This window comes from Ovis canadensis, chromosome 26, assembly GCF_042477335.2.
Source record: "Ovis canadensis isolate MfBH-ARS-UI-01 breed Bighorn chromosome 26, ARS-UI_OviCan_v2, whole genome shotgun sequence".
In the NCBI taxonomy this organism is placed as follows: domain Eukaryota; kingdom Metazoa; phylum Chordata; class Mammalia; order Artiodactyla; family Bovidae; genus Ovis; species Ovis canadensis.
In genome coordinates this window covers 41,315,564-41,333,345 of record NC_091270.1, presented here as the reverse complement: position 1 = coordinate 41,333,345, position 17,782 = coordinate 41,315,564, and the positions used below count along the sequence as shown (strand labels likewise).

Sequence of the window (17,782 nt, the reverse complement as noted above, 5' to 3'; positions counted from 1 at the left end):
ATAGTCAGTGAGATGCGTGAAGGAGAGTCAGTCTGCCCAGCCAGATAATCTCCAAAAATGGAGCCACCTAACTCATCCTCAACAGACCACAGATGACTGGATGAGACCAGCTACAAGTGCTGATCTACAGAATCATGTCCTTAAAAAAATGCTTGTTTTAAGCAACTCGGTTTTAGGAAGGTTTGTTACACAGCAATGGCTAACCGAAACAAAAGCAGTGTGTGTAAATGAAGTACTACAGTAACCAACTCCTAAAATATGTGTCTTTGACTTAGGGACCAGACAGTAAGCAGAAAACTGAAAACTATAGAAATCTCAAACAATGATGACCCATGTTAAATAGTGCAAAACAATTAGTAAAGCCATTGCCTGTGGAAGACAGTACCTTGTGAACTATTAGGTTTAAGCAATGAAATTTCCAGGCAGAAGCTGAAAATGTCTCCTGCTGGTTAGTTTGTAAGCTGATTTGAGAGGAAAATTAGAGGGTACAGAACAGGCTAGGATGGAAAAGAAAACTTCATCTCCAGTGAATCAAACCAGTAAAGGATAAAACTTGGGCCACTGCCAGTGAGATAGAAGCTTAGAATAAAACACAAATCAAGTTTGTAGTTATAAGACCCTTGAAGGAATTAAAGCAGTGCCTAGAATACTCTCTCGGCCGGACAAAAGGGCTTCTAGGAGCTTTAAAGATGCTATCCCATAGTAGCCTGAGTGCCAGAAGTAGCTGAGAAAAGGTCTATAGAGTTGGGCATGTCTCAAAAAGATCTGGTCAAATAGAGTGGATTTCAATCAGATCCAAAGTAACCCCAAGAAAATTTGTCAAGGAATTGGGAGGTGAAACTGCCATCAGCCTGAACTGAAAGGTCCTAAATCAGTTATTTAAAGTTGTAAAAGACTTCTGAATCCCCAAAGTTTTACAGTAGGCAAAAGGCTGAGGGTTTTGCATATTTTCCTGCGCTTTCATCAGAAGTGGTGGAGGAGGGTGATGGGAAAGGAAGATGTCCCAGAGGGAGGAACCAAAAGCCCATCCCCGTGGATGGGAGAGCCAGTGCCTTAACCAGGACTTTTGCCAGGCCCCAGAGTGTGGGAATGGGGCAGCGTGCATGCTGAATGATTTCAGAATTTTCAGTGGCCTGCAGATGGTGACTGCAGCCATGAAATTAAAAGACGCTTACTCCTTGGAAGAAAAGTTGTGACCAACCTAGATAGCATATTGAAAAACAGAGACATTACTTTGCCAACAAAGGTCCATCTAGTCAAGGCTATGGTTTTTCCAGTGGTCATGTATGGATGTGAGAGTTGGACTGTGAAGAAAGCTGAGCGCCAAAGAATTTTTGCGTTTGAACTGTGGTGTTGGAGAAGACTCTTGAGAGTCCCTTGGACTGCAAGGAGATCCAACCACTCCATTCTAGAGGAGATCAGCCCTGGGTGTTCTTTGGAAGGAATGATGCTGAAGCTGAAACTCCAGGACTTTGGCCACTTCATGCGAAGAGTTGACTCACTGGAAAAGACTCTGATGCTGGGAGGGATTGGGGGCAGGAGGAGAAGGGGATGACAGAGGATGAGATGGCTGGATGGCATCACCGACTCGATGGAGGTGAGTCTGAGTGAACTCCGGGAGATGGTGATGGACAGGGAGGCCTGGGGCGCTGTGATTCATGGGGTCGCAAAGAGTTGGACACAGCTGAGCGACTGAACTGAACTGTGCCGTCCAGCCTTTCCCCTCTTTAGATGTCCGTGTTCACTGGGGTTATCCTGTACTTGTTTCTTCACTGTGTATTCAGTGTGTGGGAGGCAGATAGCTTGCTTTTAGTTCATAAGCCTTTGGATCAAGAGGAACCCCATTTGGATCTGTTGTTAGTCCCAAGATCCTGGACTTGGAATAGCATCTGATGCTATAGTTACATGCAACTTTTGCAGGTCTTTGGGAGGAGAGTGAGCATTATTCCTGTGAACATTTGTGGGCAGACTGTGCTGTACTGATTGCGAAACCTACACCAGTTCTCTGCCCATCCCTATTTCCAGTGTGGGCCTGGCAGCTCCATCCAGAAGACATAGGGTCCAGCTCCTCAACCCTTGAGGCCAGGTTGTCACCACACCTGGGACTTTGTGCTCCTGGCTCGCTCCTCTGTTGGCTGGAGGTGCTGGGGCCAATCGGTTCGACAGCCATTTTCTAAGGACTTAAAGCCACACTCAAGGTCCCTGTTGTTCCTGGTGACACCTCACTGGTGTAAGACCATGGCCTCTCATTCTACTGAACCAAGGTGGAGGTGGGTTGTCCCAAGAGGGACAGAGTGTGGTAAGGAAGCTGGGGATATGAGGAGGTAACTAAGGCTATGTGTTTGTGCGTGCTCATTCGCTTAGTCATGTCTGGGCAACATGGACTGTAGCCAGCCAGGCTCCTCTGTCCATGGGGGTCCCCCAAGCAAGAATGCTGCAGTGGGTTACCATTTCCTTCTCCAGAGGATCTTCCTGACCCAGGGATCAAACTCAGGTCTCCTGCATTGCACGTGGATTCTTTACCACTGAGCCACCCGGGAAACCCACTGAAAAACTCTCTGGTGCGATTACCCTGGCAATCCCCATGGTGTTCCTAAACCAGATGCTTCTCTTATTTTGCTGAATGAGAGAAGGCAGTGCCATTCCTTATGCGGCTCCATTACCATCATGTGCTGCTCCGCTAGGATCTCCACCCGGCTCCCTGAGGGACATCCCGGTCTGTGCAGAGCCTTTGGCTGTGGGCCCTCACCCGGAGCTGTGCCTTCCCTCCTCCCCTTCCTCTACCGTTGCTCAAAACTCTTCCCACTGGCTGGACTCTCCTTGTCCTACTCCTCCCGGCAAACGCCCACTCTGATGAGTGTTAGCTGCCACCACCAGCTCCTTCCTCTGAACTGTGCCACCTTCTAAGACATGCCAAGACAGATGTCATTTTTCTGCTGCCATTTCTGTCTCTACCCCCATACTGGCAGCTCCAGAAAGACAGGAACCATTTCTTCTTCTTCTTCTTTTTTTTATTTTTAATTATCCCCAGAGCCTATCAGAGTCTCTAAGATTGAAATGGAACTTATCTAAATTCACAAACCAACTAAAACAGACAGTCCAGTTCAGGATTTCCTGCTAAGTCTCAGTCACACTAATCTCATCCTACGGCTCTGACTCTCAACACGAATGGCCTATTGCTTCGCAATAATACATTCTCTGTGACATGGAAATGGACTTTCAAACAGGAAGCAAAATTCAGAAGGTGCACACTTTTCTTCATTACTTCCCCATAACTACCAGCGTTGTAGGGAGAATTGCAGGTTGTATAGTAAATAGGAAAGTGAACATGCATTTGGTGCGTTTAAAACCTAGTTGAAAAGCAGAAAGCACTTACATGCCGTTATAACACCGAGAACCTAACACAGCATCATGCGTCTATTAGTCACGTGGCCATTTGAAGTTTGCTGTGTGCCTTATGTTCTTCTCACTTGATGAGAAAACAAGTGAAAGCAGAATTCATCAGAAGGGAAATTATCTGAGTGGGCCTGATGTAATCAGAGGAGCTCATTAAATCTGGGTTGAGAGACCCAGAGACAGAGATTGGACACATGAAAAGGATTCAGTACAATGGAGCTTCTCCACTGCTGGCTTTGAATGGAGGTTGCCTGTTGGGAGCCGAGAGTGTCATTCTGCTGACAGCCAACAAGAAACCTTAGTCCAACAACCTCCAGGAATTGGATTCTGTTGATAACCCACATGAGCTTAGAAAAGGACCCTGAACTCCAGATAAGACTGCAGCATAGCCTATGCTTTGATTTTGGTCTTGTGAGAGACCCTAAGCAGAGAACCCAGGCTTCTGCCCTAGAGAACTATCAGCTAATAAATGGGCATTATTTTAAGCTTCTAAGTTTGTGACAAACAGTTATAGAGTGATGGAAAACCAATTTAGGACATTTCACCACAAATTCAGATTTGACTCATGTCTGAGCATCGTTGAGGCGCTAGGGGTGGTGTTGGGAAGGCTTGTCTACGTTAATTTAGCTAATCCTCTCTTTAATCCTTCATGGAGCGTAAAGCAGGTGTACTGTTTGGATGGTATCCTCAAAACAGACAGTCTCAAGCAAACAACAATTCCATGGCCCTTGTTATGGTGTGTCGACTAAGAAAATGCACAACATGAGAGCTGAGAGTTAAGTTTTATTTGGGGCAATATGAGGACTGCAGCCCAGGAGATGGCACCTCAGAGTGCTGAGAAACTATTCCAAAGAGGCAAAAAGCAAAGGTCAGTATCTAATGTGATTTTGTTAAAGGCGGGAATACATTCAATCAGGCACATATTTTCCCAAAAGGTTTCTACTAGTCTCATGAAGCTTCTGCTAGTCATGAGAAACAGTCGTCGCCATGAAGGATTTTAGCGCTTTTCTAAATATGAGGAGATATAAGATTTGGGCTCCTAAAATCAGCAGCTGAGAACTTCTAACTATCTGAAGATGTCTCCTGCCCATGTTTGGCCGAGTAGAGAGTGCCTCATTTCTGCTCTCCAGCTGAGCTCCTTCAGCGTCTGCGCCAGCACATGATCTAATCCCCGTGGAGGAAGATGGCAAGCATGGTGCTGTAGCCATGCATTCTGGGAAACTGACTCAGAAGGACAATGCAGACAGTGGAGTGCAGTTTATTACACTGGTGGGCCCAAGGCAGAGTCTCCTGTTAGCCAAGGACCCCGATCAGCATTTGCGAAAATGTTTTATACCCCATATGCACATGTCTGAACCCACCACCCCAAATTCCTTGAGACTTACATAAACCAAGGAAAACACGATCCCAATAACCCCATCATTCACGTGCTATGTGCTCATGTGCTCAAACAAACAATTAGCCGATAATCAATAAGCCCGAGGTCACTCTCCGATAGATACAGAAAAATTTATGGCCTGTCTGGAGGAAGGGGTGATAGTGTATGTTTTCTCTTAGGCGATGAGTAACCTAGATATGACCTTCAAGGTTCCCCTGTCTGGAGGGGGTCTTATCCTTCTGTTGTTGTTTTCATAGGCACTAAACACAGAGTTCAGAGTCCATTGGAAAGGTGGCTGAGCACGATCAGCATGAACAGGCCTAAGACGGAGTCCAGGCCCTATAAATTCCTTCTTCAATGGCAGGTGCCAATTTTTAGTTGACAGGTGGTTTGTGTAGAGAAAGACGTGTGACCCAGGCTTAGAATAATTAGTGCACGGCATTCACCCAGATGAATGATTGGTTCAGAAGTGAGCGTATGATGTAGGTCAGTCCAGTCCGAGCCCAGTGTGTGTCAGTCACTCAGCCATGTCCAACTCTTTGCGACCCCATGGACTGTAGCCCACCAGGCTCCTCTGTCCATGGGATTCTCCAGGCAAGAGTACTAGAGTCAGAGTCGGAGTCCAGTGATTTTTTTCAGCAATTGGGTAAGAGAAGTTCTTTCTTATTCTGGGCAACATGATGTATAAGCTGGGAAGCCTGGAACTTCTGCTGCCATTTTTCTCCTGAGACAAAAGCAAATGATAATAAGAGACTCCAAGAGAAATACATCTGGACCCTTGATCAAACCATACCTGAAGCTTTGGCCACCAATATATTTTCTAGGAGCCATGAGCTAAATTATTTCTTCCAATTGTTTAAGTCATTTTGAATTGGATTTTCAGTTCTTTGCAAGTAAAGCCATCCTAATACATTACTATTTCTATTGGATGGATGACAAAATGAAACTCAAGTTATTCCCTGAGGTCACAGAGATAGTAAGTGGCAGGACTGAGATTTAAAACTCAATCCTTTAGCCCATTTCATTACACAAAGTGCCTCAGCCAACTCACCTTTGTCCCATCCTAATGGGTAGAATACCTTTACTTCTCTAGGAAAAAACCATACTCATCTTAAATATTCTGGCTTCTCATTGTAAAGGGACTCCCAGCTTCACAATCTGAATGCTTCTACATCTCCATTTCCAGAACCATCCTATGTCCCAGTCTTCCCAACCACATTTTAAATCCAATAAGAGCAGAACTTTTTCTTTTTTTCCCACTCACTGTTTTTCCTTTAGTGGGTCACAACCCTGCCATCATATGGAAATAGGCATATGAGACCTTTCCGTTTAGGTGGAGAATGAGCTTAGACCAGCACAGCGGGTGAGCAAAAGTGCCTTCCTGGCCTCTAAATACCCCATCAGAGCTGGTGTCAGTCCCTGAGGAATGTCTCAGGAGGTGGGCAGTGAGTAAACAAAAGAGAAAGCCCGCACATAAATGAGAAGTCGCACTCTTTAGCAAGAAAATGTCCCATTAATCACTGTCAAGACACCCCCACCCCCCACAGGATGGCATCTGAAAGAAAATTAAGTAACCAAATACAAGGTCCTTCCTGTCAGTGGAAGGCAATATTATTAGCAAATTAGCAAACATATCCATCAGTGGTAAAAGAAAATCAATGGGTTTTGGAGTTTTACAAAAACAGGAAAAAGCCTAGGAGACGTGATACATCCATTCTAGAGCTTGGTGTTTCTTTCACAGGGATTACAGAGGCCTCACAGACCACCCTCTGCTTCCTCTCCAACCCCTTTCAGGGGAGAGGGCCTCACTGTGTTCACCGCTGGCATATCAGCCAAAGAGCCCCTCACCCTGGAGTTGGGGGTGCATTTTGGGAGCCATCACTTTAAAGCTGTCCTGGGATATGTGCCTGGTGGAGGAGGGACAGTGTGGATCTGAAGGTGGCTGGCGATACCATCTTCCAGCATTTTCCCTGCTGAGCAGTGAGTGGCTGGGCAGCCAAGCAAGAGCCTTCAGATAACTAAAGGAGCAGGAAGGGACACGAGACAGTGTCCTGTATTTAGAAAGGTAGGCGGACGCTTGGACCATACAGAGAATGGCCCCACACAGCCCCACACGGTCCTGAGAAAGTCCTCAGAAACTGAGATTAGCTGGATGGATATTTAGAGACAAGGTGGCACTTTTCTCTGCCTGCTATGTTGGTCTAAGCCCAGTTCTTCACCTAACCAGAAAGGTCTTTGCTTATTTTCATTCGACAGAAGGATTGATGGCCTAATGTAGCCCCTGACCTCCAGCTGGTGGTCCTGGGAGAGAGGCTCTTGCTTTATTCATGTCTTCCGTTTATTCTTTCTTCGTTTTCTTTTTAAGAATCTAAAAAAGAAGTGAAACAAATGAACTTATTTACAAAACAGAAACAGATTCACAGACTCAGAGAATGAACTTATGGTTGGGGGTGGGAGGGGGGTGGGAAGAATGGAGGAAGAGATAGGGAGTTTAGGACCTGCTGTAGATCACAGGGAACTCTGCTCAGTGTGATGTGGCAGCATGGATAGGAAGGGAGTTTGGGGGAGAATGGATACATGTATATGTATGGCTGAGTTCCTTTGCTGCCCACCTGAAACTATCAACATTGTTAATTAGCTATCAGTTCAGTCACTGAGTCATGTTGGACTCTTTGCGACCCCAGAACCTAATTGGCTATACACCAATACAAAAGAAAGTTTTTGTTTTCTTGTTTTAAAGAATCTGATAAAAATTACAGACCCTATTGTTTGTTTGTTTGTTTTTTAAAAAAAACAAAACTATTTTCTGGAGATTCACACATACTTTGAGGGCTGGTTACTCCAAAGAACTCTTGTCTTAAGAAAAATCACCCTTCTCTGGAGATAGGCCCACCTGGCACTCTTCTTGATGAAGTGTGGCTAAGGGCATGAACCTGGCATTCTGCATCAGGGCGGCCTAGGTTGCTTTGAACTAACAAAGGGGCCTTAAATCATGGAAGGAGCATAGCCTCCTTGGGACATCTGGAATTTTAATAAGGTAGGATCAGGCAGAGAGAGCCAGAAAGAGCAATTTAGCGTCCATTGAAAAGCTTTTTTTTATAAGCATCTTGGTTGATTTTTGAAACATGCAACAGGCACTTTAATAAAGATTTCTGTGAATGTTTGTCTTGTTGAATAAATAACCATTGCTGAAATGCCTCTACCTCCCCCACCCCCTGCCACTGCAACCCCGGTTTGGCTTTATTTTTTGCCTGTTTTAAAGCTCAGCTTAGGTTTCAGGCGTGCACATGACTCTCAGAGGCTGGTTGGCTCCCTCCACTTCCTGGGGTGTGGCTGACACAGGTTAGAGGGGCACCTGGAGCTGAGAACTGCCAGCCACTCACTCCCTCCCCTCCGCATCCACCTGCCTTTCCAGAATCTTGTCTGACACAGGGGACAAGTCGGGAGCAGGCCACTTGCCCTGATGCAGCCCCGATCCGCCATGATAGAGGGGAGAAGGCACAGACTTGTACGAACTTGTACGAACCTGTCTTTTCCGTCTTCAGCACCAGCGCTCACAAGGCAAGACCCTCATACACCCAGGTCAGCTCTCTCTTCCACTGCCTGCCCGTGTCCCAGGCTCTGAGTGCCGTGGACTGCCTCTGCAGCAGCAGCACCCAGAAACGGGCTCTGCTCGGTTTCCCCATATAGAACCACCTCTCCGCTCAGAAGAGGCTCTTCTCTCCCCTACAGCCCCGTTGGTTCAATCCTCCCTCCAGGTCTCTTCATCCCTAGGGACCAGGGCGAGGAGAAGGAGAGCTAGACGGGAAGTGGGCAGCCCACTGGCTACTGCTCCCTACTCCCCAGGGATTCAGGAGCGGGAGCACCTTCCCCACAAGCCCTCCAGGGGGCGCCCATCCCTGGTTCAACAGCGCACATCCTCTGCGCGGCGCACAACCCTGTGCCAGGGGTGTGAGTCCGGAGAGCTCATCGCCTTGCCTCCCGGACGGTTGGGTATTCTGAGGACCTTTCTGTCCCTTCCCAGGTATGGGCTTCCCCACCGCAAGATTTGCACCCATTCCAGGAGTGATGACACGAAGGGTAGACCCAAGACCATAGAAATCTGAAAACAACTCCAGAAGTTATCTTCCTCAAGGTCTTTATTTGAGAGATGAGGAAACTGAGGCTCAGAGTAGTTAGAAAGTAAGTGTATTTGCAACACGTTTCATAACTACTCACCTGACGTTCACGTGCTTCCCAACTCTAGGCTGCATTGCTGCATCTGAGTCTGTCCATTTTAAAAAATGTTTATAATTAGTCCATCTGCTGAAAGGACTAAGGGTTTAAGTGGAGCAGTGTTAAAAATGATCTCATACAGAGACCAGCTCAGTGTGAGAGGGGACTTCTGTCTCTACCGCAGATACAACATGGTGGACCAAAGCAGGTTATAATTGAGAGCAGTTTAAGAATAGCCAATTAAGCTAATTCTCACTTCAGAGACTCTCTCTGCCAGTGGAGTGTATCATATCTTTTGTATGACTAAACTGAAATCAGTGTTCTGGACAGTCGTGGTGAATGTAGATATTTTTCAAATAGAAATGATAACCCTTAATGTGAATAAGAACTAAATGAGCAGGGAAACTGGTTCATTCTAATAAAGATAATGTAGGTGACTGTGTCTTTTTGGGAGCTGGTAAAATCCTCAGATGAGTCGAACTAGTTCTAATATACCAATTAAATGTTAAAAAGAAGTTTAAAAAAAAAAACTAAACTAAAAAATTGTGTTCAGTCATGGCCGACTCTGTGACCCTGTGGACTGTAGCCCACCAGGCTCCTCTGTCCATGGAATTTTCCAGGCAAGAATACTGGAGTGTGTTGACGTGTTGACATTTCCCTCTGGTGGCGGCCGGGGGTGGGGGGGGGGTGCGCGCGGCGGGGAGGTGGGGGGAAACCATGGAGATTTAGCGAATAGAACAATCTAATTAAGAACACAAAAGGCTCCCAAGAGCTTTCCTTTATTCCTAAGAGAGTCAGGGTCACCAAACACACCCAGCAGCAAAGTACATTCTCCATGTCTCCACAAAGATAGTTCATCTTTTTCTTCTCACTTTCTTACCCTCAAATGTGTGTCTGATTCCAGAATTTTCAAATAACTTTTCATTTTGGTCTGCACCAAGAGAAACCACCAGAAAGGAAAGAGAAGTTGGTTCTTACTATCCAACCCCTCAGGACACAGCTTGGGACAGTCGGGCTTCTCCACAGGGAGGACCATGGGCTTTGGGACACACTGAGGGGAAGCCTGCAGTTTCCATCCTTCACCAGCTTGCTAGTTAAGAGATGCATGGAGAGAGCGCCTCTGTCTGGCAGCCATGTGCCCCCAAGGATAGTGACGCTCCCTCACCTGACTAGGTTTGCATCTCATCACCTTGAAAGCCAACCCTAATGTTTTTATGAACATTGCCTTTTATAAATGAGAGGCGTCAAAAGTCATCTGAAGAATAAAATGGGGTTTGCATGCTTTTGAGGCATCATTAGGAGAGCTGTAGGCTAATGTTGATGCCACTCACTGATTTTATCAAGTATCAGCACCTACCTAATACCTGCCCTGTACCAGGCACTGTGTCCAGGTCCATGAGATGGACAAAGTTCCTGTTTTCTGAGACTTTGCGATCTAGTGGGGAAGACTGCTAGACAAGTCTGCCTTTGCAGCCTATGACAAAGGCTAGAATAGAGGATAAACAACATAGGTGGTGGTTTAGTCGCTAAGTTGTGTCCAACTCTTGCAACCCCATGGACTGTGGCCTGCCAGGCTCCTCTGTCCATGGGATTCTCCAGGCAGGAATACTGGAGTGGGTTGCCATTTCCTTCTCCAACATAGGAACACAGAGCAAAGACCTTCTAAGCCTGCTCTGGGTTTGGGAGCTTCGGAAGGGATTGACACTTGTCCCCGGAATGAAAGGATGGCTGAGAGTTTAGCAGACAGTGGGGTTGGGGGTGTGGGTACAGCAGGGCGGGGAGGCCACTGCAAGACAAGGACACAGCACAGCTAACCCACAGACACGTGACACTGCACCACGGCAAGCTAGAACATTTAAAAAATACTAAGCCGAGGACTTACAGAGTCCCTCCCCAAAAGGAAAGCCTTCATTTAGAATGCAAAGTAAAAAGTGAGTGGCAATCTTGGAACACCGAAACATATCCATTATGAGGAAATAATGCCACTGCAGGAGTTTTCATGACTGGCCAGGAATAGAGAAAGAGGTACAGAACCATGGGTGCTTGTTAGATTGACTTCCAGTGTTGCTGAGAGAGGACCCCCCCGTCCTTCTGGTCTACACCCCATCTAGTGTAATCGGGTGTATCAAGCGGTCATGACATGAACAACGTCTCCCTTTACTCAGCTCTGTCTATCCACAGGGCAGCATTCTGATATTGATTTGGCTTCTCAGATACGTTTCCATATATATAAAAAAAAAAAAAAAAAAACTGCCAACGGGAGCTTTTAAGTACCTCCTCTCGAGATCTCTTTCTCAATGAAAATGGATGATTTGCCGTTTTGGTCTTTAGGCAGCAATGTCTTGGAAGTTGAGTATGAATGAACCAGGCCACCACGAACAGATAGACTCTCGCTGAGTGAGCTGACAAAAACTTCTGCATCTTTTGATGCCACCAGGAAGCAGGTCTCCGGGGAAGCCAGCCTTGGCACACTTCCTCACTGCAACACCAAGTTTCCAGTGACCATGGGGTGAATGGATGCTTGGCAGGATGTACATTCCAATGTATTTTCCCCGAGAGGAAGTGCATTTTCTGGAACATTATCCGAGAGGATACTTGAAAAAAAAAACAAAAAACACCAAACTCTTTATGGATAGGAAAGATAACACCCAACTCACGATGCTTTTTGTGAGTTATTGTTGTTTAGTCACTAAGTTGTATCCAACTCTTTTGTGACCCCATGGACTGTAGCTCACCAGGCTCCTCTGTCTATGAGATTTTGCAGGCAAGAATACTGGAGTGGTTTGCCATTTCCTTCTCTAAGGGATCTTCCCAACCCAAGGATCAGACCCATGTCTCCTACATCTGCCTGCGATCTTTACCACTGAACCACCTGGGAAGCCCATAGTTTTCGTGACTAGCAATAGAGGATGAAGTGACAGCACTCACCTTGGAAAGCATTCACTAAATAGTTACGAAGTGCCTGCCACGCACAAGATAGTATGAGGGCTACCAGGCAGAGACAGGCACGGCTTTCCTGCCAGGCACTTTCAGTCTAGAAAAAGAAGAAAATGTGTGTAATAGAAAGTAGAAACTGATATGCACTATAGAAGATATCTCTGAAATGCTATTAATAGCTCAGAAGAAGAAATACTGTTTATTTTATGTAAACACTTCTGTAACCCTTACTATGTACCAGATACTGTTTTAAGCACTGAATGTGTAATAGCTTACTGAATGTGCCTAGTAATTTTTGAGGTAGTTACTATTATTATCCTTATTTTATAGATGGAGAAACTAGGACACAGTGAGAAATTTGAAGAAAATCCTGTGGCTAGAAAGTGACGGAGCTGGGATTTGAACTGGGGTGGTGGTTTGATCCCAGAATCTTTGTTCTCATCCAGCCCCCTGAGATCTTCTAACTGGCAGCTGGAGAACCCCAGGGAAGCGTTCATGAAAGTGAAGATATTTATCCAGAGCCTTGAAGAGGGTGGGCGGCTTTGGGCTATGCAGACATGGAAGGAAGCACGTGCCAGGCAAAGTAAGCAGTGCTGGGGAGGACAGGGAGGCTGGCATGCCTGGGACTATTGTTTCCTAGTTAGCCAACAATCACCCTACTGCCTCAGCACAAGTTCAGGTTCAGAAAGAATAACTTGTCAGAATAAAGGGTCTGAGTAAAGGGTCAAGTATGAGGGACAAACAATGGTGGAAAATCTAGCCTTTGAACTTCAGTTTCCACAATTTCCATTCATTCTCTCAGCCTCAATCATTAGTTGAGTAACTGACTCCAAAAAAAGGCGTGGGTTTGATGGGAGCAAACCGACAGTAAGGTACCATAAGGAGAGCAGTTCAGATCTTATCCTGACATGGCATGGACCCAAAGGCAGGGTTAGCCATTGCCCTGAAGCCTCAAGGTTTGGTATTTCCTGATCTACAGGGAGAGGTAAACAGACCTCATTTTATTTTCATATATCCCACAACAGAGAAGGCAATGCTGGGAGAGCTGGGGTAATGTTCTCTTTCTTAAGAAAAATCCAACCCTATTTTAAAGGCAAGATCTCTTCTCTTGCTGCAAGGATGCCTCATGAGGCTTTAAAAGTAACCAAATCATAATGGTAGCATCCTTCACAAGCAATGAAGTTCCTCCCCAAGTGTCAGTGCTGAGTACTGAGTTTAAGAAACTGCATGATATTTCTTTGAACTAATTCCTGATTTCCTTCATCTCCATCTCCATCTCCTGGACTGAAATTGTGATTAATAACCAGGAAGACTGAAGGGCAGGTCTGTGATCACGCAAAAGCTGAGTCAGGGCAAGGGGATGAGTGTGCCAAGGTCTTGGCCCTTGTCTTCCGGAATGACGTAGAAAGAGCTTCTTTTGATGCAGGCACCAGCCTCTGGCACATGCCCACAGGCTCTGGTGAAGGCAGCAGCACAGTTAGAGTGGTTATCCGCAAGCAGTTCACATTTGAATAAAGCACAGTTCAAAAATTGGATCCTCGGATTCACCCTCCCCATCCCAAGGAGCTGCCTGGGCAAGAGGAAGAGGTTGTAAGATTCGGCTCCAGGGAGACATCAGTGTATACTTTAACACATGCTAGTTGGGAGGAAGTTACCCAACTTCAATGAATCTCAGTTTGCTCATGTGGGAAATGGAGATTATCACATTATATTTAAAGGGATATTTGGAAGAGTCAAATACCGTGACATAAACACTTATCATAGTGCCTGATACATAAAAGATGCTCAGAAAGAGCATCCTCATAAGAAACCCTCAGTTCATCCACATCTTCGTAACAGCATACATTCTGAGTACACACTATTATAACCATTCTTCCTCCAGTTCGAAAAGAAGGCAACCCTGAAAATCAGGGACTCAACCCTTGTCAAAGAGAAATGAACTGGCATGAAGTGTTAAGAGTAGAAGCAACATCAGAGCTGGTTGGAGGTCATGACAGGAAACACAGACAAGAGAACGGCGTTAATTTTAAAGGTGTCATGAAGTCAGGAGAGACAAGTATTCAGGCCTCCTAAAGTCCACTGTCTGCTGGAGCAGTCATTCAGGCCTCCGGCTGACGTCACTAACAGGATCCTCCCACGTGGACCTGGAGCATCAGCACCAACCAAGGAGAAGGATGGGTTGCCTGATTCAAAAGGAGAGGAATTGACTACTGACCACACAGCTCCTAAGAAATATACGAGGTTCCAGGGTGGTTACAAGTGAGAAGAAGGCATTCCCAGGCATCTGTATCATATTAATATCTTCAAGGATTTGCTTGCCCCATGCCCAACACAATAGTTGCAGCCTTGCCTAGGTCTCAGGCGTTCCCTCAGAAGATGAGGCATGAGTGTGGAAGCTAGTATGTGGCAGAACCTCCCTAATGGTCACACTGTCCCCAGGCTTTTCCATTAGACAGAGAAATAGCACTCTGGGAGGAGAAATACCGCAGGGTTGGACCTCCTTTTCAGTCAGAGGCAGCGCCCTATGAGGAGAAAGTCAATGGCCAGCTGACTTTTTCCAGACAAAGGGACAGAGCTGGATGGGGAGAAAGGCTGGCTGTCAGGCCCTCCAGCTCAGACTAAGGATCAGCCCTCTATGAAGAAACATTACGGAGGGAAAGCCCATCTTCTCACATAGAGACAGCGCTCAATGAAGATAAACTCTGAATGGCTGGCCTTTTTCAGACAGAAAACCCTCTGAGGAGAAATGCTGGATGTCCGGCTTGCTTTGTCAGACAGGGAGAAAGCTCTTTATAAGGAGAAATGCCAGTGGGTCGAACCTCCCCCTCCAACACAGAGACAGAGCTCTAGAGAGAGAAATACAGCATGGTCGGTGAGGAGAAACACTCTCTGTTAAACTGGTGGATAGCTCCCTATAAGGAGGAATGGCCGAGGTTTAGCCTACTCCCTAGACAGAGAGAGAGCCTCTAGGGGGAGCAATGCCCGATGGCCAGCCCTCCATCTCATAGAAACAGAGCCCTCAGAGGAAAAAGGAGTTGGGAGCCCGCATCTACTCAGGGACAGCGCTCTAGACCCTGGGAGGAGAGATGCTGGCGAGCCAGCCTTCCTCTTCAGACAGAGACGCGCCCTCTGAGGAGCCATTCCCAGCTCACTTTCTGGACAGAGAGATAAAGCTCTCTGATGAGAAGTGCCTGATGGGTGACCTTCTCCAACTCAGACAGAGAGACAGCACTCTAATGAGAAAGAGAGACAGATCTTTATGAGGAGAAATTCTGAATGTCAGCCTCTTTTTCAGTCATAGAAAGGGCTCTGAGAAGAAAAGGCAGGTGTCCAGCTCTCTTTTTCAGACAGGCAGACAATTCTCCATAATGTGAAATGCCAGAGAAGATGCTGCAACAGAGATACAGCACTGGAAGAGGAGAAGTGTATTCTGGTTGGCATGCTTTCTCAAACAGATAGACAGCCCTTCACGAGGAGAAATGCCTCAATGACAGACAAGCAGACAGATAAATAGCACCTCAGACAGAGAGCCCTCTGAGGAGAAAGGCTGGGTGGTAGGGTCTTCATCTCAAAAAGAGACACAGTGCTCTGTGAGGAGAAATGCCAGATGGTCTGTGCTCCATCTAAGAGAGAGAGCGCTCCCTGAGGAGATTTGCCAGATGCCCAGGCCTGCTTGGCCTGCACAGTGACAGAGCTCCATGAGGAGAAATGCTTGGAGGGGTGACCCTCCTTTTTTGACAGAGAAACAGAGACAGTGCCAGAAGAGAAGAAATGCTTGCTGGTTGGCATGCTTTCTCAAACAGAAAGACAGCCTTCCACAAGGAGAAATGTCCGGCAACAAACAACACCTCAGACTGAAAGATGGCACTCTAGAGGTATGTGACCAAGACACGTTCCATCAGCCCTCCCTTTTGGATGAAGAGACTGTGCTCTCTGAGGAGACATGCTTGGTGTCAGACTCTCTAAAAAGAATAGGAAAGAATCAGATGTACTCTATGACAAAGATTATATATGTGTGTGTGTATATATATATATATATATATATATATATATGCTGCTAAGTCGCTTCAGTCGTGTCCGACTCTGTGCGACCCCACAGACAGCAGCCCACCAGGCTCCCCCGTCCCTGGGATTCTCTAGGCAAGAATACTGGAGTGGGTTGCCATTTCCTTCTCCAGTGCATGAAAGTGAAGAGTGAAAGTGAAGTCGCTCAGTCATGTCCGACTCTTAGCGACCCCATGGACTGCAGCCCACCAGGCTGCTCGGTCCATGGGATTTTCCAGGCAAGAGTACTGAAGTGGGGTGCCATTGCCTATATATATATATATATATATATATATATAGTTAAACAGGGCTTCCTGGGTGGTGCTAGTGGTAAAGAATCCACCTGCCAGTGCAGGTTGGATCCCTGGGTCGGGAAGATCCCCTGGAGAAGGGAATGGCAACCCACTCCAGTATTCTTGCCTGGAGAATCCCATGGACAGAGGAGCCTGGCGGGCTGCAGTCCATAGGGTCGCATAGAGTCAGACACAACTGAATCAACTTCACACTGCACATTGTTAAACAAAAGAGGCAAGTGGCAGGAAAATAGACACAGAGTAGTCCCATTTTGTTTAGATTATACACACAAATAAAGTGTCTGTCTATTTGTGTTTGTATGTTTTTACAAGTCTAGAAAGATACCCACAAAACTAGTGACAGTGTTTATCTCTGGGAAGGAAGGTAGGATTTGGTGGGGTGAGAGGAGAGAATGAAAGGCAACTTCTGCCATAAATAGGTAACATTGTTCAAGCTTTCTATATCTGCTGATTTTTTGTCCATTTGTTTATCGATTATTGACAGGAATATTGAAAAAAGATTTTTCTTTTGATAGCTGTGGATTTGTCTACTCTTCCTTTCAACTCTATCACATTTTGCCTCATGTATTCTGAGGCTTCACTGTTTGGCACCTTCAACAAGAAGATATAAAATCCTTAGTAGGAATGTACCTAACAAGAGAGCTTCAACATACATACCTTCTTAGTGAATTGACCTCTTTACATTACATTAAGTAATGTCCCTGTTTATCTCTAGCAATATTCTTCATTTTGAAATCTACCTTGTGATAATAAATATAACTATTGCAGCTTTCTTTTGATTAGTGTGATGGTGCATCTTATTCAGAAAGGCTGGGAAAGGCACTTGTCGCTGGTGTCAGAAATGGAGATTGCTACAAGGACTCAAATGCAAACCTTACTGGTTTCACAGTGTTATCTGAGACTTCTGCATGCCTCCCAGGACCCCTTATCAAACCTTACTGAAGGAAGTTCACACCTCTGAGGATCTGCTGGGTAACTTGAGGAAAGAGCCCACAGCGGTCTTTGGTGCCAGAAAATCCTGGCCACTTCTTCAGAGGTGTGAGCCTCGAGGTCATAGCACTACAGTGGAAATCACAAAATCTGATTCAAAAGAAAGGCATGAAGGAATTCAGTAATGCACATAAAATCCCCAGTCCAGCCCTGTCCTTCTCTATTCCATTAAGGAGGTGGGAGTGAAGGGTTTACCTGATCCTTACGTGGATATGGAGATTCTTGGGTGAATCAAGGCAGCAAGGCTCTATGCAGATGTCTGTTTTCCTCCTTTGCAATTCCTAGGACTGTGAACCTCAGTAATTAGCATGGGGTCAGCCTGAAGTGATTTCTGCAATGGTAAAGGAGTATTAGAAATGTCTATTGTTAGGGCTTCTCTGGATAAGAATCCACCTGCCGATGCAGGAGACATGGATTCAATCCTTGATCGGGGAAGATCCCACATGCCCAGAGCAACTAGGGCCATGCACCACAACTACTGAGCCTGTGCTCTAAAGACCAGGAACCA

At 46.1% G+C, this 17,782-nt stretch overlaps 1 long non-coding RNA gene across 2 annotated transcripts in view; it reads left to right on the top strand.

The window, feature by feature from the left end:
- The window catches only part of LOC138430874 (uncharacterized), a 318,052-nt gene that overhangs the window by 276,259 nt on the left and 24,011 nt on the right, over nt 1–17,782 (top strand). The gene's annotated exons all lie outside the window — the stretch shown is intronic.